Here is a 26,569-nt window from a genome sequence, read left to right on the forward strand (position 1 = left end):
AGTTGCGAGATAATAATGAAAGTAAAAACATCCTTATAGCACGAACTTGTGTGATTCAGATGCAAGTTGATTTCGAGAGCTCATCTAATTCTGAGGTCTCGAAATCAAAATTCGTGTAAAATTACTTCTTTCTCGAAAACTACGTCACTTCAGAGGGAGCCGTTTCTCACAATGTTTTATACTATCAACCTCTCCCCATTACTTGCAACCAAGTAAGGTTTTGTGCTAATAATTATTTTGAGTAATAACCAATAGTGTCCACTGTCTTTAAATAGTTATTGAAACCTGCGTTCAAGGATGCGTCCAGTTGATGAGTATGCCTTAACCTGAATAGATGCAACCCAGTAAAACAACAACACAATAAATACTAAACTTATTTATTGTTTCGATTGTATTTTGACAACCATTAAGTTGACCATCTGTCTCCGTTCTCTATTGACATACACAACTGTCTGTTACGATTCGTTTGACATCAGCCCACCATTATTGTTTATTTTGTTTGGTATGCAGGCAAATTTAATCTTTCATTAAAAAAATGTATTGTTTAGTTAAGACTGCAGTCTTACTTTATGTGCATTCGTTACCTTAATGTACGCTGGGTAGGCGAGTTCTGTATGAAGTAAGATTTAAACCCAACCTATGGACAATGTTTTTTTTTTAAGTAGCAACTACTTTGCATGGTCGCTGTGACTTTTCAAGATAAAGAACAACAAAGTATCTGAAACATTTTAAAACAGGTTTTCTTTCCGGCAAGTGATTCATTTTTCCCATAGAAAAAAACGTACTGGCATTTACCTTAATTTGAGATGCTATTTTAATGTGATATCGAACAGTTCGCTTGAAAGCAAATATTGAGACAAGCAATGTTGTGTAAACCATCACCAGGAAGCCTACCAGCAAACTCAGCGATCTAAATTTTGGAGCATAAATGGGACATAAATCATTTGGGGACCAAAATAAATGGAGACGACATCGGTAAGTTTAATTTATTATTGAATTTTACGCTGCAAGATTGTGGGTCAATAAACGTTTGTGTTAAATTGGAATTTTGATGTAAGATTAACCTACATTATCAAACTAGAGTACGACTGTACTATGGTCGTTGTGATTGATTTCTCTGTTTCATTTTGCAACCTGTTAAAGTCAGATCAATAGTTGTGTTCCAAATAACGAAACCCGTGCTTTCTAAGAAGAATCAATTGTCGTTTTGTGTCAGCTTAATTTGTTTTTACACGGCAATTTTGTCGACCGTATGTCATCGATTCGGGCTTTAGGTTGATGTTCACTTCGTCAACGTTGACGCGTTGCAACGCGCATGAAATTATTAACTTCCTAGGTTTTTCTCACATTAATAAGTTGTGAATGGCCTTGAACTGTTAGGGCCAACTATATTTCATAGTTGCCAACAATATTTCATGATTGCCAACGATATTTCATAGTTGCCAACAATATTTCATAGTTGCCAACAATATTTCATAGTTGCCAACAATATTTCATAGTTGGCAAAAAATCGATTAGCAGTTACCACTTATGGTTGTTGGCTGCTTAATCGATAAAATAATTGGCATAATATAAATAAGGGTCATTCACAGTGCAAGTCCTTGTAAAAGCTTCATCGTGATTATTAAAAAAATGCATTGATCAATATTTAAAGTCAGTGGACAATATTGGTAATACCTCAAAGTAATTATTAGCATAAAACCTTACTTGGTAACGAGTAATGGGGAGAGGTTGATAGTATAAAACATTGTGAGAAACGGCTCCCTCTGAAGTGGCGTAGGTTTCGAGAACGAAGTAATTTTCCACGAATTCGATTTCGAGACCTCAAATTTAGAATTTGAGGTCTCGAAATCAAGCATCTGAAAGCACACAACTTCGTGTGACAAGGGTGTTTTTTCTTTCATTATTATCTCACCAATTGAGCTCAGATTTCCACAGGTTGTTATTTGATGCGTATGTTGAGATAGATCAACTGTGAACGCTAGTCTTTGATAATTACCAATAATTTCCAGTGTCTTAAAGAAACATTTGTTGCACATTGCCAACAATAATGTCTGTGCTCTTTTAATTGGTTTGGCTAACTATAATGAGAACACAATGTAATTGTGAAATATTGTATCGAGAGGACGGTTTCAATTTGTGTGCAATGAGTTGTGAAATTTATAATGAGGAGGTTTTGCTAACTCCCTTGACTTGTCATTGGATACTCAACAGGAAATAGTAAACCATTAGCATGAACTATGTGAGAGTAATGTAGGTCATTAGGTTCCTTGCTCTATGCTTAGGTTGAAGGATTTGGGTACTTTTTCAAAATGTCCACAGATTTACATTAAAATTACTGGGTTTGAAGATAATGATAGTGGAAAACTTCCCTTCAAATATTTCTTACTGAGGTGCTGTAGGTTTTGAGAAATGAGTAAAACAAGTCACAAAATAATGTTCGTCTCACATGAGACGGAATTATTATTTTAGCATGTAAAATCCCATTAACCAGTTAAAGTATACCATAATCATAGCATAACTTGTTTACACGTTTTTACATGCTTAAACTGAGACGAAAATTATTTGTTTTACTCATTTCTCAAAAACTACAGCACATCTGTAAGTAAAATGTCAAGGGAAGCTTTCTACTATCATAATCTTCAAACTGTGTAAGTTTAATATAAATTTGTGGGCATTGTGTTTTGTGTTAGAAAAAAGTACATAGACCCTTTAAGGAGAAGGGAAAGACCATTTAAGGAGAAGGGACGAGAAAGTGTGGATTCGTGAATAGGATGTACGAGCCGAAGGCGAGTACATTGAAGAATTGACGAATCTACACTTTAGAGTCTATTCTCTGACTTTTTCCCCAATTGGTTATGTAACAGTGTCAATGAATTGGACACTATGTCATCAGGCTGATTGTGTAAAGGCTACTACCTTCCATGAAAAGTATCGCACTATTTAAAGTTTGTTTTTCGCTGCCATGCTTGTAGCTTGCATGGGCCATCCGTTATAGACCTTGATCATGTTGCCTCCATATTGGGCATGTTCCTTAAATCGAATAACAACAACGAATGCCAGTAATCATTTTGCAAACACGAACCAGACTATTTTGTTCTATCAGCCTCGGTTTGGTAATATGGATATCAATGGAGAAATTCAAGATGGCTGCACCATGATAAAGGTCTATAAAGTCACAATGATTACCATTGGTAACTATTTTCATAACAGCGTTACTCTATACTCCTTGGGCAATGAAGCAGGGAACCTTCTCGGATCAGTATTGTGTCTTCATGAGTTGCAATCAAGTCAATGATACCATTGGATGGTCAGTTGAGACGTTTGAACTTGTAATTGGCGATCCAGTAACTCTCTGTATCTGTTATTACACACAGGCTGTTTATTTTCTTGACCATTTGATATAAACATGGAAGTCTTCGTCGTCCAAATTCCGCATGGTTCAACAAGTTTTCACAAAATACCAGCCGTCGATTTCACAAAACTCTTCCTAACTTAAGACTAATCTTAGGACATAGGACGAGTCCCAACCCTGCACTAAGTTAGGACGAGTTACTCTCCCTAACTCGAGATAAGATGAGTCCTAACTCTTTGTAAAATCGACGGCAGGATCGTACCCAGAAAGGGGGGGGGGGGGTCGGCATCCATAGTCTGCCAAAATCATAGCAAGACAAATTATAATTAACACACTTTAGGAAAATTGAGTTCCTTTGTTTGTTTAATGTCATTAAAGCCATTATACACTTTCGGTACAGAAAAAAAAGTTCACAGATTTACAATTAATTTACAGGGTTTACAGAAGGTAAGACTTCTCTTGAAATATTGTTCCATGAAATATTTTACTTTTTGAGAAAACATTAGCAAATCATATAAATTCTTGTTAGCGAGAATTACGGATTTACCTTAAACACTTGTCATGACACGGCGAAACGCGCGGAAACAAGAGTGGGTTTTCCCGTTATTTTCTCCCGACTCCGATGACCGATTGAGCCTAAATTTTCACAGGTTTGTAATTTTATATATAAGTTGTGATACACGAAGTGTGGGACTTGGACAATTCTGTTTACCGAAAGTGTATAATGGCTTTAAAGTATGACATTTATAAAATAACATTTTAATATAAAAAGATGTAAATAGAGGACGCAATGCATACGTCGTCTGAGCAAAAGCATTTAGACATGCAGAAGTATTATTGATACAAAGTTGTAATTTCAAAATTGTTGTTTTTCAGATATAATGACCGGTTACGGCCTGATAATACAAACGAACTTTTGTGACAAACGTCGTCGTTATTAATATGGTAAATGGATTACCAATACGGGGTTTTCATGCATATCAAAGCTATCTGCATATGAATTCTTCATATTTAATTGACTTTTATAACCCGTTTACCCTTGACCAAAGCCTTTAATACACCGACCTTGCGTTTATGACAAAATTTCATTTGGAATTAAATTGTGTTATGATTGATGTAAGCATTGCTTCACTAATCCTTCACTAATCCAGATACTTGGACACTCGTTGTTGAAATTTAATCGTTTGCAGTACACGCTGCTAAGCCGGGCAATCTCGGTAGTCTAGTTGGTACGACACTGCTCTAGATTTGCAAGGGTCGTGGGTTCCAATCCCACCCGAGTATGATCCCTGTGATTTGTTTTCACAGAGCTCAGGAAAGTACTGAGTATACAATGCTAAAACACATCGGTGTATAACGGTAAAACCAACATGTATTATTCTTTATCCTCGTTGAATCTACGTGTTACTCGCTAAAAACCTTGTTAGTCTAAAAAATAATAATGTAAACCTCAAAGTAACGCCTCAAATTACTTTAGCGTATATGACTATATTCATAGTTCTGACTAAGACAGAACTGAATTTTGCTGTTTTAATTATCACCTAATATTAATAATACTCAATATTCATTTTGAATTATAATGACGTCATGCCATCCATAAAATGACTCATTCACTTTTACAGACAATCTCTTTATGGAAAGAATTAGAGAGAGGCACTTTATTGGGGTCTGTTTTATTACTAAGAGGGCCGGATAGTATTTTCATCTTCTTGAACTGAACATCAAACTCTGTTATTCGTTTACTGACCTCGTTTGTTAATGGCTTGTTTAATCCAAATAAGGGAAGTGCTTTTACTTTGCAATTTAAATGAGCTCATTTAGTGACAATCAAACGGAAATTACAGGAAGTTGCAAAGAGATCTTGAAGTCCACTCAACAGCACCCTTAGTTTCGTTTAAGGTTTCTAGAAACTTAGTAATTTTGTTAAGTACTTCTTTGAATAATTTTCTTGTTTGTGATTATGAGTGATGTTAACTCAGATTTGACGTTTTCATCGTTCATTCATAAATACCTCAGACATTCGCTTTTCCTGTTGGTGGAGAGCGCGTCACGTGGGGCGTTTAAACGGTTGGTGATTACCGGTTGTTTTCGGATACGTTTAGATGCATACTACCATGCGCATGAATGCATATCCGAAAATTGATTGAGTCATAAAAATGCAACACACGCATTGAGCTCAAGGACATCGGAAAACAGACACGTTTAATACTTCAGTACTAATTCTAACACTAAAAGGCATTCATGAATGGGAATAAAAGAGTAGTGACTCGTTCTCAAACTCGATTTTAAACGGCAATTTAATAACTCGTCGCTACCTTTATATTCCCTTATAATGCCCATCTATTATGTTAACAGTTCAGTTGGACTCATCCTTACGCATGGTATGTATAGGTTAAAGGAACACGCTGCCTTGGATCAGTCGAGTTGGTCTTTGAAAAGCGTTTGTAACCGTTTGTTGTATAATGCATATGATTAGAAAGATATTTTAAAAGTAGAATACAATGATCCACACAAGTATCAGTCGAAATTGCGTGGTTTTCCTTTTACCTCGTCGACTAACACGGTCGGCCATTTGTGTGGGTCAAATTTTTTACTCCCATGGCCGACCGTGTTAATTCTCAAAGTAATAGGAAAACCACGCAACTTCAAAGCAAATGTGTGTGGATCATTGTATTCTACTTTTAAAACATCTTTCTAACCATGTGCATTTTATAACAAACGATAACGAACGCTTTTCAAAGACCAACTCGACCGATTCAAGGCAACCGTGTTCCTTTAATGCAATCACCGCATGATGTTTGGTGGCTGGATACAATGAGAGACAAAAACAAATCAACGAAATTATGCGAAGCTTGATTAGGAGGGGAAACTTTAAATACATTGCTGTTGACTGAATGTTTATTACGCGGCTGCTGCCTTCATGTTTACATCTCACGATCTGATGTGATGGTAACGACAAACATAATTTTTAGAGTTATTAACTCACAGATTGGTTATAATATGACAATTACAGTGAACTCAAATAAGGAGCAACTGCATTTGGGAAAAGATAATTGCATGAGTGAAGATTACCAATAGTTTGTTTGTTTTATTTCCATTTGTAAACTATCAAAATTACAGGAAAATTGATTGCAAGTAATTAAAGGAACACGTTGCCTTGGATCGGACGAGTTGGTCTTCGAAAAGCATTTGAAACCGTTTGTTATGGAATGCATGTGGTTTTGTTTCATAACAAACGGTTTCAAACGCTTTTCAAAGACCAACTCGACCGATCCAAGGCAATTGTTATAAATATTAAGTGAGTATTTGTCTTTATACCTTTTTATATGATGATTTGTTTATTGTTATTAACTCTCTATGCAATGCCTAAATGGAAATCAGTTTTTATACCGATTTGGCTCACCCTATTATATAAAATAAAATACATGCTGTTAAGGCTTTAATCAAACCACATTGGTTAATAAAACAAGAAATTGAAAACCCCAATTGAGTTTGAAATAAACGACACCATCGACAAGGCTTGTAACTTTGACACCCGTAATAAAAGTGTCGTAATCAGACAAAAATGACAACAACACTAACTTCAGGCAGATTGATCAGGCATGAGTTGACAGAAACCGATTTATTCAGTTTAAAAAAAACGGGTGTTATACCGCGTGTCAAAAAAAACCCATACACTTTTGAAATGGATCCGAAATAAAAAAAAAAAATTATGGGGGAAAAGGTTTAGATGTATGGATAGCTTATGGATTCAACTTTCATATGACACCAACAAGTCCGAAAACAATTCGTGCATGCTTGGGTGAGCACTGTCCGCTTTTGTAAAGGGTATGAAAATTAGGTTGCACAGGAATTAGCCTTCGATTTGTGAGAGGTAAGTCCTCTGGAGCTCACACAATTCAATTCAAGATGTCGCCTACTTATTCTTCAGGTCAATGGGTAACCTGAAAAAAGCAACCATTTCAAAAGTGTATAGTGTTTTTTTGAGACACACGGTACTTCACGTTGAAGGAAATAAGGAAATAAGGAAAACGAAGATGTGGACTGCACTGGCGTTTAAGCAGCAACCTTCTTGAGCTATGCAAAGGAACGTATGGATTGCAAGGAATGTAACTCACTAGTAGTCAATATGTCACGTGCCTATCGATATAGTTTGACGGTGTGGTATCAGGGACATCGCTTTAGCGCCAGAACTAGCTTCAAAGTCGAAGAGTAGTTTTTTGAGTATTTATAAAATGTCATGACACGATGAAACGCGCGGAAACAAGGGTGGGTTTTCACATTATTTTCTCCCGACTCCGATGACTGATTGAGCCTAAATTTTCAAAGGTTTGTTATTTTATATATAAGTTGTGATACACGAAGTGTGGGCATTGGACAATACTGTTTACCGAAAATGTCCAATGGCTTTAAAGACACTGGATTGTCAAAGACCAGTCTTCTGACTTTGTGTATCTCAACATAAACATAAAATAACCAACCTGTGAAAATTTGAGCTCAATCGGTCGTCGAAGTTGCGAGATAATAATGAAAGAAAAAACACCCTTGTCACACGAAGTTGTGTGCTTTCAGATGCTCAATTTCGAGACCCCAAATTCTAACTCTGAGGTCTCGAAATCAAATTCGTGGAAAATTTCTTCTTTCTCGAAAACTACTCCACTTCAAAGGGAGCCGTTTCTCGCAATGTTTTATACTACCAACCTCTCCCCTACTCGTTACCAATTAAGATTTTATGCTAATAATTATTTTGAGTAATTACCAATAGTGTCTTTAGCCTTTAGCAAAAAACACCAACAACAAGATTTTACAACACATGAACAGCCCATAGCTTTCTACACTTGTCCTTGCTATGCTCTATGGTTATAGCAATGTTAACATTATACCCGAGTTCACTTTAATAGCACCAAGATTTGAATTTGAATGATATACTTATAGTTATAGTTTGGACTTTTTTATTTGTTTTGGTCGCAAATTTAATTGGATGCGATCATCTGATTGTTTTTTTTTTCATTTTTCGAAAAAGAAAACAACAAATTCCAACGATAGGCCATATGGTTGCACTTTTATGTCTCCATGTTCATCTCGTGACATTACTAGATAGCAATCTTCACTCCCTTTAACCATTGAGTTCATGCTTCATTTAACTCACAAGACTACAGAACATGAATATCCTTTCTGAGACTGTTGAAGTTGTTTAAGATGAGATGATAGAGAGACCCAATTCCATCTAATGGAATCATTCCACTGCACCTTGCAAGATGTAGTGCCCATGTATATACGGACTAAACATGTCTCTCCTCACTGCTAAATCCATGAGATTTGTAAGGGTTTCTTGTATAATAAAACCACGTCAGCCTGGGATGATCAGGTATCTATTTATTATAACAGTGTACGGGATAGTCTATTTGTAGAAACAAACTGATATTCCACATCTGAGTTTATATTCCGCGACATCGTGAATGTATCACGGGACAATAAAGGTACATTATGAAACTGTCACTACATTCTTAAACTAAACTTATACTCGTAAAGGCAATGTACACTATTGGTATATACTCAAAACAATTATCAGCATTAAACCTTACTTGGTAATGAGTAATGGGGAGAGATTGATAGTATAAAACATTGTGAGGAATGGCTCCCTCTAACGTATGTAACGTATAGTTTTCGAGAAAGATGTTATTTTCCACGAATTTGATTTTGAGACGTCGGGTTTAGAATTTGACGTCTCGAAATCAAGCATCTGAAAGCACACAACTTCGTGTGACAAGGATGTTTTTTCTTTCATTATTATCTCGCAACTTCGGCGACCGATTGATCTCAAATGTTCACAGGTTTGTTATTTTATGCATATGTTGAGATACAGCAAGTGAGAAGACTGGTCTTTGACAATTACCAATAGTGTCCACTGTCTTTAAAGGAAAGCATGCTTTGAGGATTTGCCAGCTGACTATGATCTTAGTAACGATATATACAGTTAGTTTTGAAAAGGTTCCCTTGTCCCTGTTGTAGTCGTTGACTGATGTTGACACCTCAAGGGAACCACTTTTGTAATTAATAAAAAATGATTGAGGGTTAGATCGCGTTTGGTATAGTACGTGCTACCTCAATTATAGCAAGCAATAAACAAGTAATTATAGTTGTCAGGTTTCTGAAACATCACAAGTGACAAGTTATTCAGATGAATAAAAGCGGGAAAGTTAAACTAGCCAGCACACAACAGGTGTTAATTTTGCTTTGTATTAGTTAAGGATGCCCGTTGTCTTATCCAATAAAGTGATAGATGTTTATTAAACTGTGTTCTTTAAGATGAATGACCTGAGCAATAAATAACGCTTCTTTCTCTGAATCAGATGTCTCCATTGTCAAAGACTTAGGTCCGCCTTAGGATATGAACTTCCGCCCATCGCATCATTAAGATGTCAGGTAGTTCAAGCTTGAGATCACAGCTACTCTTAAACCAATCAACTAATACCGGGCAGAGGGAATTTTTATTATATACAAGTTTTTCAATCATGGAATGATATATTTTCTAGTGTCTTCATTATGATGATACCCGAGGGGGACCGTGCAAGTGATGTACTTCGATTACCCAGTTTCATGGCATAACTGGTTTATGTGGTTGGGATGACTGTTAATGCCTTTTATGTGCACGATGTATTTACGTCTCTCTCGGACAAGTTCAAGGCAAGTTGACATCACATCCATCGAATCCATGGCACATTTACATTCGACGGCTGTTTGCTGTCAAGCAATAGTTTTGGGTTCTATTTTGGCCCTCTGTCAAATGTCAGTAAGCCCACTTTTACAAGATTGTGATCGAAATGGTGTAAGTAGCATCTCATCAGTTAAAATGTATGATTTAAACATTTTTTGTTTGTTTCAATACTCCAACCAATTAACAATCAGTGGTCATCACACTTAAAGACTAACTAACCATAAGCAACTGCATGGGTTTGTGCAACAACTCCTTCACCAGATATAAGTTATGATTGAATTTATTGTACTGTTTCTAACCTATCACCAGTTAAAGGGTCTATGTAATTTTTGTACGACAAAAAACACAATGTCTACAGATTTACACTAAACTTACACAATTTGAAGATAATGATAGTAGAAAGCTTCCCTGGAAATATTACTTGCTGAGGTGCTGTAGTTTTGAGAAATGAGCAAAACAGTGTCATGAAAATAATTTTAGTGATCGGTTATTATGAGAACGAAATTATTTTAGCATGTAAAAAACGTACTAACATATCCATGACATTGTTTTACTCATTTCTCAAAAAATTCGTCACCTTTTATTTTCAGGTATGCTTTCTACTATCATTATCTTCAAACGGTGAAAGTTTAATAAAAATCTGTGGACATTGTGTTTTGTGTTACAAAAAGTACCCAAATCCTTTAAAACGTATGATCGAAACATATTGTATTGTTTCATACTCCATCCAGTTACGTGTGAAACATAATGTATGGTTTGAATGATTGAAGCGTATTTCATTTCCTCAATGGCAGTTACTAACAAATCAGAAAGGACAAGCTCAGAAACTAAATTCTACAAATTTACCGACTCTGATAACTTGTATTCGTGTACTATTTATTTAAGATTGGTTCGTATGTAAGCTCCAGGGTGCAGATGTGCGTCGTCAGAGTCAGAAATATGACAGTTGTAAATTTATCAGAGCAACTTGCATTCTAATAGATAAAAATATTTAATAAAAATAAATAAATAGGATGACTGTGAGAACTGAAACATCCGTTGAAGAATTCGATTAGTAACGTGCAAAGTGCCCAAACGGATCGCTTTTCCCTTGAGCTATCTCATATGGATGTGAAGTTATTTCGTCTCTGCCCTTGAGACAACTGATGATAGATAAGACAGTAGAAGCAAAAAGATTAATGATAGGAGAAGCAAAAAGATAAATGTAGGAGAAGCAAAAAGAGGAACACAGTAGAATCAAACAGAATGTAGTAGAAGCAAATAGATCAATGTGGTAGAAGCAAATAGATTAATGTAGTAGAACCAAATAGATTAATGTAGTAGAAGCAAAAAGATTAATGTAGTAGAAGCAAAGAGATGATAGTAGGAGAAGCAAAAAGATAAATGTAGGAGAAGCAAAAAGAGGAACACAGTAGAATCAAACAGAATGTAGTAGAAGCAAATAGATTAATGTAGTAGAAGCAAATATATTAATGTAGTAGAAGTAAAAAGATTATTGTAGGAGAAGCAAAAAGATAAATGTAGGAGAAGCAAAACGATTAATGTAGGAGAACTAAAAAGATAAATGCAGTAGAATCAAACAGAATGTAGTAGAAGCAAAAAGATCTATGTAGAAGAAGCAAAAAGATAAATGCATTGAATTGTCTTTGGCCCGTGCTAAACATTAATGCTGTACAAAACAAATTCTTACGAATCACTATGTCTGAGTATCGAAAGATTTTGTGGACAAATTCCCATTTAAGTTATACACATCTGAATACAAACAATATGTTATTACAGCAGTTCAAGTTATTTTCTCCTGTTGTAGATAGTAAATTCCATCGACGGAGTACTTATGTATTGAATATTATGCTAATATTGAAGAGGGCGTTGCCTGATAAAGCATTATCTTGAAATAAAACTGACATAACACAGGATGGATAAAATTGGATATTGTCTAGACTTCATGACTTTTAATGTTTGCTCTATTTTTGTCCTGGTATAACTTGAATGTAACTTGAATAAATATTGCTCATAAAGTGAGTAATTTTAGTATATCAAGACATGTTGCGCATCATTACTGTTCCACAACGACTACGAAATGGTAACTCTGAAAAATAATTGGTTTGACAGAAGTATATAATCTGAAATGTATGGTTATATGTGTACACTGATAACTTGTTTTTCATTGAGATTTATTGAAGTTTAATCTTACTTGTTTTGGAAAGTAAAACTTTTGTTTACTTTAGCAGCCTGGGTTTTACGAATGCAACAAATCAGTGGTAAAACTCCTTAAAGACACTGGACACTATTGGTGATTGTCAAAGAACAGTCTTCTCACTTGGTGTATCTCATCATATGCATAAAATAACAAACCTGTGAAAATATGAGCTCAATCGGTCGTCGAAGTTGCAAGATAATAATGAAAGAAAAAAAAACACCCTTGTCACACGTAGTTGTGCATTTTCAGATGCTTGATTTCGAGACCTCAAATTCTAAACTTGAGGTCTCTAAATCGAATTCGTGTAAAATAACGTCTTTCTCGAAACTACGTTACGTCAGAGGGAGCCGTTTCTCGTAATGTTTTATACTATCAACCTCTCCCCATTACTTGTCACCAAGAAAGGTTTTGTGCTAATAATTATTTTGAGTAAGTACCAAAAGTGTCCACTGCCTTTAACGTATTAATATATGAGAACAATCCTTTCCTTTGACATCTTGGTAGAATTTGGTCATTGTTGCTGATATGTGTTTGCAACATAACGATGGAGTAAAACATTACATCAATAAACTTGATTTAAAGACTCTTGACACTATTGGTAATTGTCAAAGACTAGTCTGCTCACTCTGTGTATCCCAACATATGCACAAAACAACAAACCTGTGAAAACTTGAGCTCAATTGGTGTCGAAGTTGCGGGATAACTATGAAAGAAAAAATACCCTTGTCACACGAAGTTGTGTACTTTCAGATGCTTCATTTTGAGACCTTAAAATCTAATTCTAAGGTCTTGAAACCAAATTCGTGGAAAATAACTTATTTTATACTATCAACCTGTCCCCATACCAAGTAAGGTTTTATGCTAATAATTATTTTTGAGTAATTACCATAAGTATCCACTGCCTTAAACATGGTAGAAATAGTATAAAGCTTAACTTGACATTTCAGCTGTCCTGGTTTGAAAAATATGTAAATCACAATTGTAATTCTTCTGCTAATTGAGTGGATGATATAGTAAAATACTTTAAATAAAAGCAGAGATTGAAGAACATTAATAATACTAGTTATGTAAGAGTAACAATTTGACGGTATCTTTAAATACCATCTGCCAATAATTGAAGTTAAATCCATGCTCTCTGTTCCTTCAGATCACGCAATCATGCTGGTTGATGCTGGGTTGAAACAGCGAGGTTAATTAAATCACAACGGGGAGTCATTTTAAGGATGGGGTTGAAAATGGGGGCAAACATCACGTGGCGTTAGAGCATTTATAACTATACTTACTGAGAACTCGATCAAATGCGTAACAACAAACTGTTGTATCAAAGTTTGCGATTTTTAATATGCAGCGTTAACCTTTAAAACAATTTTGATTTTATAAATATGTGGCTGTACGAAAAACTGGTCGATAACACAAACCTCAGGCTTGCACATGAACATCTGTTTTATTTAGAAGTTCAGACGAGCAATAATTGTTACCTGGGGCCAATTTCATAGAGCTGCTTAAGCAAACATTTTGCTTAAGCACGAAAACAGCTCGCTTATTTTACACATGTTACTGGCCAAAATGTTATGCCATATACATTGATTTTGACTGGTATTTAGCTGTTGTTCACTTAGCATAACAATTGAGTGTAGTCTTGGCCGGTAATCTGATTTTACTAAGCAAGGATTTTTTTGCTAAAGCAAAATTTTGTGCTTAAGCAGCTCTATGAAATTGGACCCAGATTGCAAAACTTCACATTCCAGAATAGGTCACAAGAACTTTGTATTGAACCTCATAAATGACAATTGAGCCAACACAAGTCAATGTTTAATGAATACTTTAATAAACCATGAGAGCGGTTTGTTAATCAAACCAGCCAATGAGATAATATAAGTTCAGTGGGATGAAAGTATACCTTCTTGTTTCTGGTTCCCATGCAAGTACCTAGTACCCAGTACCCAGTACCAAGGCCCAGTGCCCAGTACCCAGTACCCAGGCCCAGTACCCAGCAGTACCCAGTACCCAGTACCCAGTACACAGTACACAGTACCCAGTACCCACCACCAGTACCCAATACCCAGACCAAGTATACCCAGTGCCCAGTACCCAGTACACAGTACCCAGTACCCACCACCAGTACCCAATACCCAGACCAAGTATACCCAGTACCCAGTACACAGTACCCAGTACACAGTACCCAGTACACAATACCCAGTACCAGTACCCAGCACCAGTACCCAGCACCAGTACACAGTACCAGTACCCAGCACCAGTACCCAATAATCAGACCAAGTAAACCCAGTACCCAGTACCCAGTACACAGTACCCAGTACCCGGGCCCAGTACACAGTACCCAGTACCAGTACCCAGCACCAGTACCCAGTACCAGTACCCAGCACAGTACCCAATAATCAGACCAAGTATACCCAGTACCCAGTACACAGTACCCAGTACACAGTACCCAGTACCCAGTACCCAGTACCAGTACCCAGCACCAGTACCCAGTACCAGTACCCAATAATCAGACCAAGTATACCCAGTACCCAGTACCCAGTACACAGTACCCACTACCCGGGCCCAATACCCAGCACCAGTACACAGTACACAGTACTGCAGTACCCAGACCAAGTATACCCAGTACCCAGGCCGAGCACCCAGTACCGTGGTATCCCCAGGCTTGCGAGTGAATAAATTAAAAAAAAAGGCATTGGTGGTTTCATTACCAGAAATATTTAACAATAATGTAATAATGAAAATTTCGTCTCTCTTGTGCATATCATGAAATAAAAGCATCTTTAGTAGTAAAGCCCCCTGATTGTAAAACAACATTTATAATTTGACGAGAAATATACGCTCTAGTTCCCGTTGAGCCGAAGTCGACGAAAACAACGCCCCGTGTTTTATCATTATGCCACCTTTCTCCTTGACCTAATTACACTTGTACTTTCCTCACCTACAAACCACAGGTACTTAGAAACGCTTCTTAGCTCCTTGTTAATCAAAGAATTCTTAGTTCCGTGAGCAAATATACTATAATCGTCCATGATCCCGATTAAGTCCATGCTTGTTCATGCAATCCATTAAGAATTACACGTTCTGACAACTATATATTTTTGCCGTTTGGTGATAAAATCTCATTATCAAAATAACATGGACTGTAAACTTACAGTTTAATAAAAACATTTGTCTCAATTAATTTTTCAAGTCAGATAATTTCACAGTGTTATTACAAGATTCCATATTTAATCAATTATTGTTTTAAATAACATAAAACGCTATGCTCCAGCATCCAGAACGAAACGGAACGTTCTGTTTCAAGGAATGAAATTAAAAAACCTGACTGCAACCGAAAGCTCGAGAGATTTACTATTAACATCTGCCAAAACGCTTAGTGTAAGATGAATTTAATGCTTGATTTATCTCTCAATATTCTCGCAAAAAATAGCACTAATACCGCGGAATTAGGACATTTATTAAAACTGGCTGTTGGGCAGTAGATGACGATATCTTAAAAGTCCACTGACTTTTGTCACCACCATTTTTGACATCTGTTTTACCATAAGAAGAGATTTGTACGTGATGAGAGATTTGTAAGATGTAGGGGCCTACGGTCAGATTCATTAACAGAAAGATGTTTGTGCTGACAACTGCACTTTGAAACTTTTAAAGATTGTATACACTTAGGATCAGAACATCGTTAAAGGCACTGGACACTAATGGTAATAACTCAAAATAATTGTTAGCATAAAAACTTACTTGGTAACGAGCAATAGAGATCTGTTGATAGAATAACACATTGTGAGAAACGGCTCCCTCTGAAGTAACGATAGTTTTTGAGAAAGAAGTAATTTCTCACAAAAAATTCGTAATTGATTTCAGCTGAGGTCTCGAAATCAAGCATCTGAAAGCACACAACCTGTGCGACAAGAGTGTTTTTTCGTCCATTTCTCTCGCAACTTCGACGACCAATTGAGCTCAAATTTTCACAGGTTTGTTATTTGATGCACAGTCTGTTGATGCATATGTTGAAATACACCAAGTGAGAAGACTGGTCTTTGACAATTACCAAACGTGGTCAGTGTTCAGATGATTGAGTATCAAATTAGTTTCACATCTGACTGTTACTGGGATGTGTTTTTTGTTGTTACTGAACGCGAGAATTACAAATTCCGGAAATATATATATTTTGTTTTTAATGTTTGAGTTAAAGAAATGTTACTTGATGTTTTTTTTGTATATATATACTTTTTAAACAAAATTGTTTTGATGAAACATCACAAGTGTACGTTGATGACACTAAAAAACTTATGGATTGTTGAAAGTTACAAAGCCCGTTTTAAATTATGAATCCCACGTATTCACAATTTATTCAGCGCTCATCATTCCAAAGGAATAGCTTTGATTTGATTTAATTTCAGTAGGAATAACTAAACATTTCCCCAAATTGTTCACTATATTGGCTCCATCTGATTGGGTTATTATAGTTTGTAATAAATAAACAACACAGAACTCATCTATGACCTTGTATGTATAAATTTAGAAACCTACAATATTTGGTTTCACATTCATTTCATGTAAACAGACTCTACTGACTGAGTGATTTCTACTCTTAAAACCCAGTAGCGTTCTCTCCTTCACTCTGTCTGCTTACTGCATTACGGCAATACCTCGGTAAACATCAATGACTAATATCAGATCGCTGGCATTGTAATAAAGAAGAGGCTGCGTCGAGTATAAGCTGCACGACAGCCGAACATTCACAACTGATTCTTGATAGGTTTAATGCCTGTGCGTGCGAATAGCCAACTTACATCAACCCGTTCATGTATTTTACTTAAAATTCTGTTTGGATGGCACGAATGCTTTTTAAAGATAGGGATGGATTGGTTAGTTAAATATTAACCAATTGGCTAAATTGAATGTCAAACCAACTCACTGTAAATTTCTATCATCGTCTTCTGAACTCGAACGAATCAAGTCATCATCAAAGCAGTAAAGTTATTATTAAAGGCAGTGGACACTTTTGGTAATTACTTGAAAATAATTATTATCATAAAACCTTACTTGGTTACGAGTAATGGGGAGCTGTTGATAGCATAATAACATATTGAGAGAAACGGCTCCCTCTGAAGTGACATAGTTTTCGAGAAAGAAATCATTTTGTTGAGATACACCAAGTGAGAAGACTGGTCTTTAACAATTACCAATAGTGTCCAGTGTCTTTAATTTTGTTTAACTGGTAATTTATTGTTGTTAGTTCGGATGATAGGAACAAGTTAGTCAATGTCTTTTACCGTAGCTTTTATTGTACTTTGAATTGAGCTTAAAGATAACAATAATTGTATTCTTTTCATGGACCATAACAATACATGTTTTATTGTTTATTATAACAATATAAAACTTGAAGGAGATGTCTCTCATCATATATTAATTCCTATATGTCATTGCTATAATAACATCCTTCTAGCTAAGAGTTGGGACTTCATTGATACGTAGTGCTAGTGGGGTTTCCTGTGTATAGGAATTCTTGTAAATAGTTACCTGTCACTTTGTATTAAATTGAATTGTTGCTTGCAGTGTTGCTGACATTGAGGCTTCGCATCATGTACATTACTATCAGATAAACAGAACCACGCAGTGAGTTAAAATAAAGACACTTATTAAGCCTGTAATAATTACACACATTGTAGTTAGAAAGATCATTAAGGTGTAAAATGGTACAAAACTCGAGTTTGATTTTGATTTAAAGGCAGTGGACACTATTGGTAATTACTCAAAATAATTATTGGCATAAAACCTTTCTTGGTGACGAGTAATGGGGAGAGGTTGATGGTATAAAACTTTGTGAGAAACGGCTCCCTCTGAAGTGCCATAGTTTTTGAGAAAGAAGTAATTTTCCACGAATTTGATTTCAAGACCTCAGGTTTAGAACTTGAGGTCTCGAAATTAACCATCTAAACGCACACAACTTCGGGTGACAAGGGTTATTTTTCTTTCATTATTATCTCGCAAGTTCGATGACCGATTGAGCTCAAATTTTCACAGGTTTGTTATTTTATGCATATGTTGAGATACACCAACTGTGAAGGCTAGACTTTGACAATTACCAATAGTGTCCACTGCCTTTAAAGCCACTGAACTCACTGTCGTAATTACTCAATATATATATATAAGCGTAAACCTTACTTGGTACGAGGAGTGGATATAGTAAAAAACATTGTGCGAAACGTCTCCCTCTGATTTCTGAAGTAACGTAGTTGTTGAGAAAGAGGTAATTTCCAACTAAACTAATAAAATACTATTGTCCAGAAGCCTTTTATTTCTATGCACACTATTTTGTACAACAAGGGTGTTTTATCTTTCATCATTTTCTTGCCACTTCAATGACCAATTGACTCCAAGTTTTCACAGGTTTGTTATTTTATGCATATGTTTGGATACACCAAGTGAGAATACTGGTCTTTGACAATTACCAAACGTGTTCATCGTCTTTAAAAGTACAGTCTTACTTTGGTTTACGACCCCGAATTTGGTAATGTTGTTTTACTCGAGCACATCTACAGCAGTTCACAAAATATGTTGAGCTTTTATTAAGGACTTGTGTTAATGCGGTTTGCAGTATACCAATAGGTGGATTTTGCACGCTTTCCCAACACCATCAACCGATACTTTAATTTATCTCGAACTCCATCATCGAAATCTAACCGAAAATACGCAAAATCTTGCCTAAATAGAAGAAGCTTCTAAACACATCGCCGTATGATAAAGTCTTTAATCTACTTGTCCAATATGCCTCTGGCTCCTGCGCGAATTCTGAGCTAAACCGAATGGTATCACATAGTAACGTAACCTCTCATGTTTATTGAATGATCTCAACAGCTGTTGTCTTAAATGTAGTTTTATGCACTGCGGCTAGATAAATCACTGAGGAGAACAGCATCCTTTCAAAGGTTACCTTCTTATATAATTTCACCAATATAAGAAGCTGTAGAAAAAAAATACATGACTGATGTTTTTTTATACCCTCTGTAAGGTGTTAAAGGCAGTGGACACTATTGGTACTTACTCAAAATAACTATCAGCATAAAACCTCATTTGGTAACGAGTAATGGGGAGAGGTTGTAATACAAAACATTGTGAGAAATGGCTCCCTCTGAAGTGACGTAGTTTTCGAGAAAGAAATAATTTTCCACGAACTTGATTTCGAGACCTCAAGTTTAGAATTTGAGGTCTCGAAATCAAGCATCTGAAAGCACACAACTTCGTGTGACAGGGTGTTTTTTGTCTTTCATAGTTATTAATAAATATGATTATATGATTATGTTATTAATTATTGATATCTCGCAACTCCGACGACCAATCGAGCTCAAATTGTCATAGGTTTGTTATTTTATGCATATGTTGAGATACACCAAGTGAGAAGACTGGTTTTTGACAATTACCAATAGCGTCCACTGTCTTTTAAAGGCACTGGACATCTTTGGCATTTGTCAAAACCTAAAGACCAGTCTTCTAACTTGGTGTATCTCAACATATGCACAAAATAACAAACCTGTGAAAATTTGAACTCAATTGGTCGTCGAAGTTCCGAGAAAATAATGGAAGAAAAAACCCACCCTAGTCACACGAAGTTGTGTGCTTTCAGATGCTTGAATTTGGGACCTCAAAATCTTAATCTGAGGTCTCAAAATCAAACTCATATATTTTGGTGGAAAATTACTTCTTTCGCGAAAACTACGTTACTTCAGAGGGAGCCGTTTCTCACAATGTTTTATACTATCAACCTCTCCCCATTACTTGTTACCAAGTAAGGTTTTATGCTAATAATTATTTTGAGTAATTACCAATAGTGTCCACTGCCTTTAAAGCAGTATGTTCTGTAAACACTGAACAATTACTAGATATAGTTCTGAAACGAAACAAAAGGAATCTGAACCAAACTTAAAACGATTATAACAAGTGAAGAAGCTCACGGTTTGGTCGGAGGGGGGGGGGGGGGGTAGGTTCGGTTCCACTAGTACTAGACGATACGTGTCACGGGAGCACTTGATAATAAGAACACTTAAGACGTAAATTGTGATTCAATCTCACATAACAAACAAACCTCGGCTGACAAAGACAGGAAGAGTCTTCGCTTAATTGATTTACTTCATACTACATGCTTTTTAGGATCTCCTTAATATTCTTTATATTATAGAAACTCAACAAGACCGGGTTGGGGGAGGGGGCTGGGGTTATATCGTCTTTCATATAAACACTCTCACTTGTAGCATGCTTGTAGCAAACTCTCGTATAGACGCTGAGAAACAGTATTTTTACAACGTAATCAATTCCGTATAAGACAATACTACTGTTAAGTACATTTAATAATAAATATAGAAAAAATAAACAATTGTTGCTGATGTTTGTTGTTGAATAAACGGAGTTGAATAACTCCACATCAAGAGAAAAAAGAAAAGAAAAAAAAGACTAAACAATTAGTTAAAAATTCTAGTGTGTAATTTCTACATAAAAGGATGTTGAAAAAAATGCGTCAATTACTTTTTTTACTCATACTTTGCATCAAATCTCGCGACTTCGTATCCAATTTGGCGCTTACAGCTACGGCTAAAGCTACGGCTACAGCCAATGGTGTTGCTAAGGTCGTCATAAAACATCAATGCACGATCAAGCTGTAGCCGTTATCTTATAGCCCTATCAATCATGTAAGGATACGACTGAGATTACGATTGCTTACTGGTTTAATGCTTGAGTATTGTTGCAGTTTGTCGGAACACAGGGGTGTCGGAACATAGTGGTGTTTGGGTTACCGGAATATACGGGTGTTGGAATGAAGGGGTGTCGGAACATAGGGGTGTCGGAAGATAGGTTGATTTGCCGGAACAAAGGGGTGTCGGAACATAGGGGGTCGGAACATAAGGGTGTTAGAACATTTGGGTGTCGGAACATAGGAGTGTCGGAACATAGGGGTGTCGGAACATAGGGATGTCGGAATATAGTGTCGGAACATAGGGGTGTCGGAACAGGGGTGTCGGAACATAGGGGTGTCGGAACATATGGGTGTCGGAACATAGGGGTGTCGGAATATAGGGGTGTCGGAATATATAGCAGTCACCGTTAATACAACGTGATATTTCAGTGTTAAACAAATAATACAGCAACTGCTTTGGTTGATGACATATCTGCAAATCACAAGCTTATCATTTCTGAACTTTATCGCTTCATGTTTTTACCGTCTGTTAGGGTTCATTATTATTGTAATTTCGTGATAGTATTACAATCATAATAATTGCACACGATGCCAGATGGCATTATCATGATGGGGATTAAATCAAATGTTACACTTGGTTCATGATTTATCTGAATCATAATTGCGGAACATTCTGGAGAAAAAGGTTTGTCAGTTAAAAAGTGCGTTTGGTAAGTCAATTTGGAATCATTTTGATTCCTTTTTGAATTTTTTGTTTTTCAATACCCAAACGAGGTGTTCTAGGATACCCTAATCTAGACTTGTGAAGTGTTGACACTTACTCCTGCCTAATTAAGAATTGGGTCCTAGGATACCCTAACCTGGACTTGTAAATTGTTGACACTTACTCCTGCCTTATTACGAATTAAGTCATTGTTTTGTTTTTCAACACCCAAACGAGGTGTACTAGTACCCTAACAGGCTTGCGAAGTGTTGACACTAATTCCTGGCACATCACGAATTTGGTCAATTATTTGTTTCTCAATACCCAAACGAGCTGTCCTAGCTAGATGCCCTAATCTGGACTTGTGAATGGTTGACACTTACTCCTGCCTAATTACGAATTGGGTTAACTATTTAATTGTTTGTTTCCCAAACCCAAACGAGGTGTTCTAGCATACCCTAATCTAGACTTGTGAATTGTTGACACAATAACCCTGCCCAATTATGAATTTGGTCAAACTTTGTATCTGTAGAGTCTGGACAAGTCAACCGGAACTTTGCAATGGGATTTGAACTCCATCAACCATGACCCACCATTGCAGCAGACACAGCTTATAATAGCAGCGATGCCTTTCAGAATGGGCTGATTTTTAATTAGAAAAGATGGCAGTCATCCGCATCATTCCGCAATTGCAAATAACCACTTGGCTTTTTTATTTCTTAAACACTTTTTAACACATAACCACAAGTATAAAATAATTGAAGTGGCAGTGCTGATTGGATCAGGTTAACGATAAATCATCGGACCGGAATACACCATCCCTTTAAGGGTGACTGCCAACTTCAACTTTGTTTTCATTATTCTGCTGAAATGACCAGCCATCTTCAACTTTTGGCCCATTTTCGTTACACCCAGTACCAAATAACACACCTTCGGTCAATTACGATACTTCTTCACACATCCTTTCCACTCTCCTGGTGTTTCCAATGCAAGATGATTAACTAGTGGTATGACATGTACCGCATTTAGATTGAAGTATTTAGTATTTGGCAGCTTGCAAACCATGCATGGCTCGTGCCATCCCGCCGGGCGAGCACGCGACCTGTGCATTCTTGGTGGAGTATACATGGTCTCATCTGGATACACTACATTATACGCGCACACACCACGTGCCGTCACACAGTTTGATTGTGTATATTATGATATTGGATGTTGTCAGGAGAGAATAATGTAGTTTTACTTGTCTATAGAGTGAGACAATGTTAATACATTAATCTTGTCGTTTGTTTACATCTTACACAATTCGGATTTGTTCAATAAGTTTAGAACAACACTTGTAGTTCATAACTCATGGATTTATAATCACTCGTCCGACTTGCCTGTAGATTATACAAATATTAGCCCTTTTCACACTACAGGTATTTCCCGGGAAACTCCCGGGAAATGTTAGTCGATCTGTTCACACTACAAAAAAATCCCGGGAAATAACATTTTCCCGGGAAATAATTTACCCAGTTAAGGGGTAGGGTTAAAGGAGTTAACCCCGGGGAAAAACGTTTTTCCCGGGAAAAGCAGCTAGTGAGAACGAAAGCGGGTTTAACTTACCCCACCTTTTTCTTCCAATGTGTTGAGACGTCATTAATCTCGAAAGGTCACAGACGTCAAAAATAGCGCGCCAAATAATTCGCGTGGTAACAATAGCCCTTTTTTGTTTTTTCCTTCTGAAAGTGTTTACGTTTAGGTACGAAAATAAAAGTGAATAACATCTGTAATTTACAAATAAATATATGAATTAAAAAAATTGACCACGTGAATGGAATAGGAATAGAATAAATAGTTGGCGTGAACAAGCTTCCTTCTATGTACACACGCCATGTGTGTATGGTATTTCGTATTTTTACATGTACTTGGCCGTTGGTGGACTTGTGTTGTCCAGAGTCAGATTTGAGTTCATCGATCGACATTGCTGTCTACAACCTGACAGTAAATATTTTAGCTCAATTTGTTGCTCAATTACTTACGATGGGTAGAAGTGACCGATGGAGTGATGATGAAATTTTGAAACTAGTTGCATTTTGGGCCGACGATGCAGTCCAAAAACAGCTAGATGGGCATAGGCCTACAAGACACGGGAAAGTTTTCTCAAAATTTGCTGACTGCCTGCGTGGTGCTGGGCATGAACGGACCCCTGCCCATTGCAAAAAAACTGAAAACCTTGGGTAAAAAAGACTTTAGGTCGGTAGGATACTAGTTTTGTTTTTCAAGGCCTAAATATTTTCTATTGCATAAGTGTTCTATTGCAAACATTTCTTTTTAGAAGAAATATACATTTAAAAGTCGTTATGAAGCCATGACAAAAATGCTGGCCATTATAGGGTTAAAGCCTATTTAGTGTTCTTTCTTTGCACGATGGGAAAACAGCACTGTTGATGTTGGAAGGGAAGAATGCTTCTTTTGCTTTCTACTTCTATTGTCAGAGTGCGCAAAATCGACCATGCGGTATTTTTTTTCTACAAAATCTTTAATTATATTGGCCCTTACATCATGGACATTATTATGCAATCCTTCGAAAATGCCATTCAGAAAATTTCTAGGCCTTACCCCAGGGTTGATTCCCTCAACCCTGCCCCTGAGCAGGGTGAATTATTTCCTGGGAAAACATCATTTCCCGGGAAATTCCCGGGAGTATTTTTGTAGTGTGAACAGATCAACCAAAAGTTCCCGGGAATTTCCCGGGAAATAACTATAGTGTGAACAGGCAAAAATTGAGATGAATGCCAACACAAAACCTCTGGGTAAAACACGGACACAAAAGTCCATTCAATTACAGTTCTCAAAAGAAAGAAAAAAACTGTCGCAGAGTAGAAAGCTCCCTTTCGCTTTTTCTAATAGCAACTTGCTCCCACCACCAGTGGCCGCTCTTCATGGTAGACCAGATTGACCTTTGACCAATACTTCAGCAAGTGCCATGAAACCCGTCAATCGCACGACAAATTCCATACGATTGTTATACCGCATGTTTTTAAAACACTGTCATAGCAATCGTCTTCTCCTGACAAGACGTCAGCAACGTCTTCCCCGAACTGCAAGACTTCTTCTCCGTCGTAATCACACAATATATTGGTATAACAACACGCAAATACACAATTTATGTGCAGTCATTTTGGGTCGCATGTGGCAAGGATTTTGCAGCCGGCCGCGTGGCATTATGGGAACGGACTTCCGTCCACAAACATTGTAACTTCCGCATGGGCTGACCTATTTACCACATTTCCTGGGGTTTGATCGTAAGTGTGAAATGACCTTGCATATTCCTGGGAAATAGTACTCCCGGGAGTTACCAAATTGGGATAGTGAGAACGGTTGCTGGGGTGGCGGTGGGGTTAAAAACTTTCCCGGGAGTTTATTTCCCGGGAAATGGCTCTGTAGTGTGAACAGGGCTATTGACTGTTTTTACTCGTGCAATGGTTAAAACAATGCCGAGGTGGAAAGCTAAACTATTCTTAATCAAATATTGTCGTCGTTTGCCTGAATCGATTGTGAACTGTTGTGGATATTTCCTGCTTATAGGTGAGCAATGCGACATTTGTTTATATATTGGTCCGTTTATATAATTAGTTTTTTTGCAGTGTGGATTCTGACAGTTAGAAATATTGTGACCTTTAATGTATACGGGCATAGCTTGATACCACATTTTTATAAACGCAATAAAATTGTAATAAACCTACGATACCAGGATTGTTCTCAATCAAAAGACTAAAACTTATTAGAGCATGAATAATAGGCTGACATAAAAATGTCAATGCCCGATCACTACAATGAACTTGCTTTGGTAAGGACAGTACGTGACTATGTAGACTACTTTACCTATACAAGGAACTAGCTTTGGTAATGACACGTGACTATACACACTATCCCTACACAAGGAACTAGCTTTGGTAATGACACGTGACTATAGACAATGTGACCTGTGACATCACATATTTACAAATGGGCCACAGAGCCTGGACTTCCTGCAGGCACTTGTACACAGCTCAACGGAAGAAAACATAAAATCTTATATTTTATGGAGATTGCGCTGTCTAATTCTTATCGACTTGTGATATGATGAAAGGGGGCACATCTCAAAACTTGTCGAGTTTTTACTTTCATAACCCTTGGATTAATGTGGAAATTGTGACACAACATGTCAACTTTCCCATCATGACCAGTGCAGTATATTGCCTGCCAGAATACTCAAAGAATGTACAAAGTCACACTTGATTGTAAATAAAGTTGACATGATCTATACACTATCCATACCCAAGGAACTTGACGTACTAAATGTATACGTTTGATGTTTCAATGTATTAGTGTCGCCTAAAGGCCCATCTTTGATAGGAATCTCTGATCATAACATCTGTAAATCAGGAATTTGGCGGACAACAACTTAAAGGCCAAATGTATCTAAATTGCTAACAGAGTGAGGCATAACATTTATTCCCCCAATGCCTCAATAAATAACAATAACATGTTAAAGACAGTGGACACTATTGGTAATAGTCAAAGACTAGTCTTTACAGTTGGTGTATCTCAACATATGTATAAAATAACAAACCTGTGAAAATTTGAGCTCAATTGGTCGTCGAATTTGCGATTTTATAATGAAAGAAAAAAACACCCTTATCACACGAAGTTGTGTGCTTTCTGATACTTGGTTTCGAGAATTCTAAACTTGAGGTAACGAAATCAAATTCGTGGAAAATTACCTCTTTCTCGAAAACTACGTCACTTCAGAGGGAGCTGTTTCTCACGATGTTTTATACCATCCATCTCTCCCCATTACTCGTAACAAGAAAGGGTTTATGATGATAAATATCTTGAGTTTTTACCAACAGTGTTCACTGCTAGACGTGCAG

The 26,569-nt window shown here is 36.8% G+C and overlaps 1 protein-coding gene across 1 annotated transcript in view; it reads left to right on the plus strand.

Moving 5' to 3' along the window:
- The window catches only part of LOC139948290 (transient receptor potential-gamma protein-like), a 101,004-nt gene that overhangs the window by 19,120 nt on the left and 55,315 nt on the right, over positions 1-26,569 (plus strand). The window lies entirely within an intron of this gene.

This window comes from Asterias amurensis, chromosome 15, assembly GCF_032118995.1.
Source record: "Asterias amurensis chromosome 15, ASM3211899v1".
Taxonomy (NCBI): Eukaryota; Metazoa; Echinodermata; class Asteroidea; order Forcipulatida; family Asteriidae; genus Asterias; species Asterias amurensis.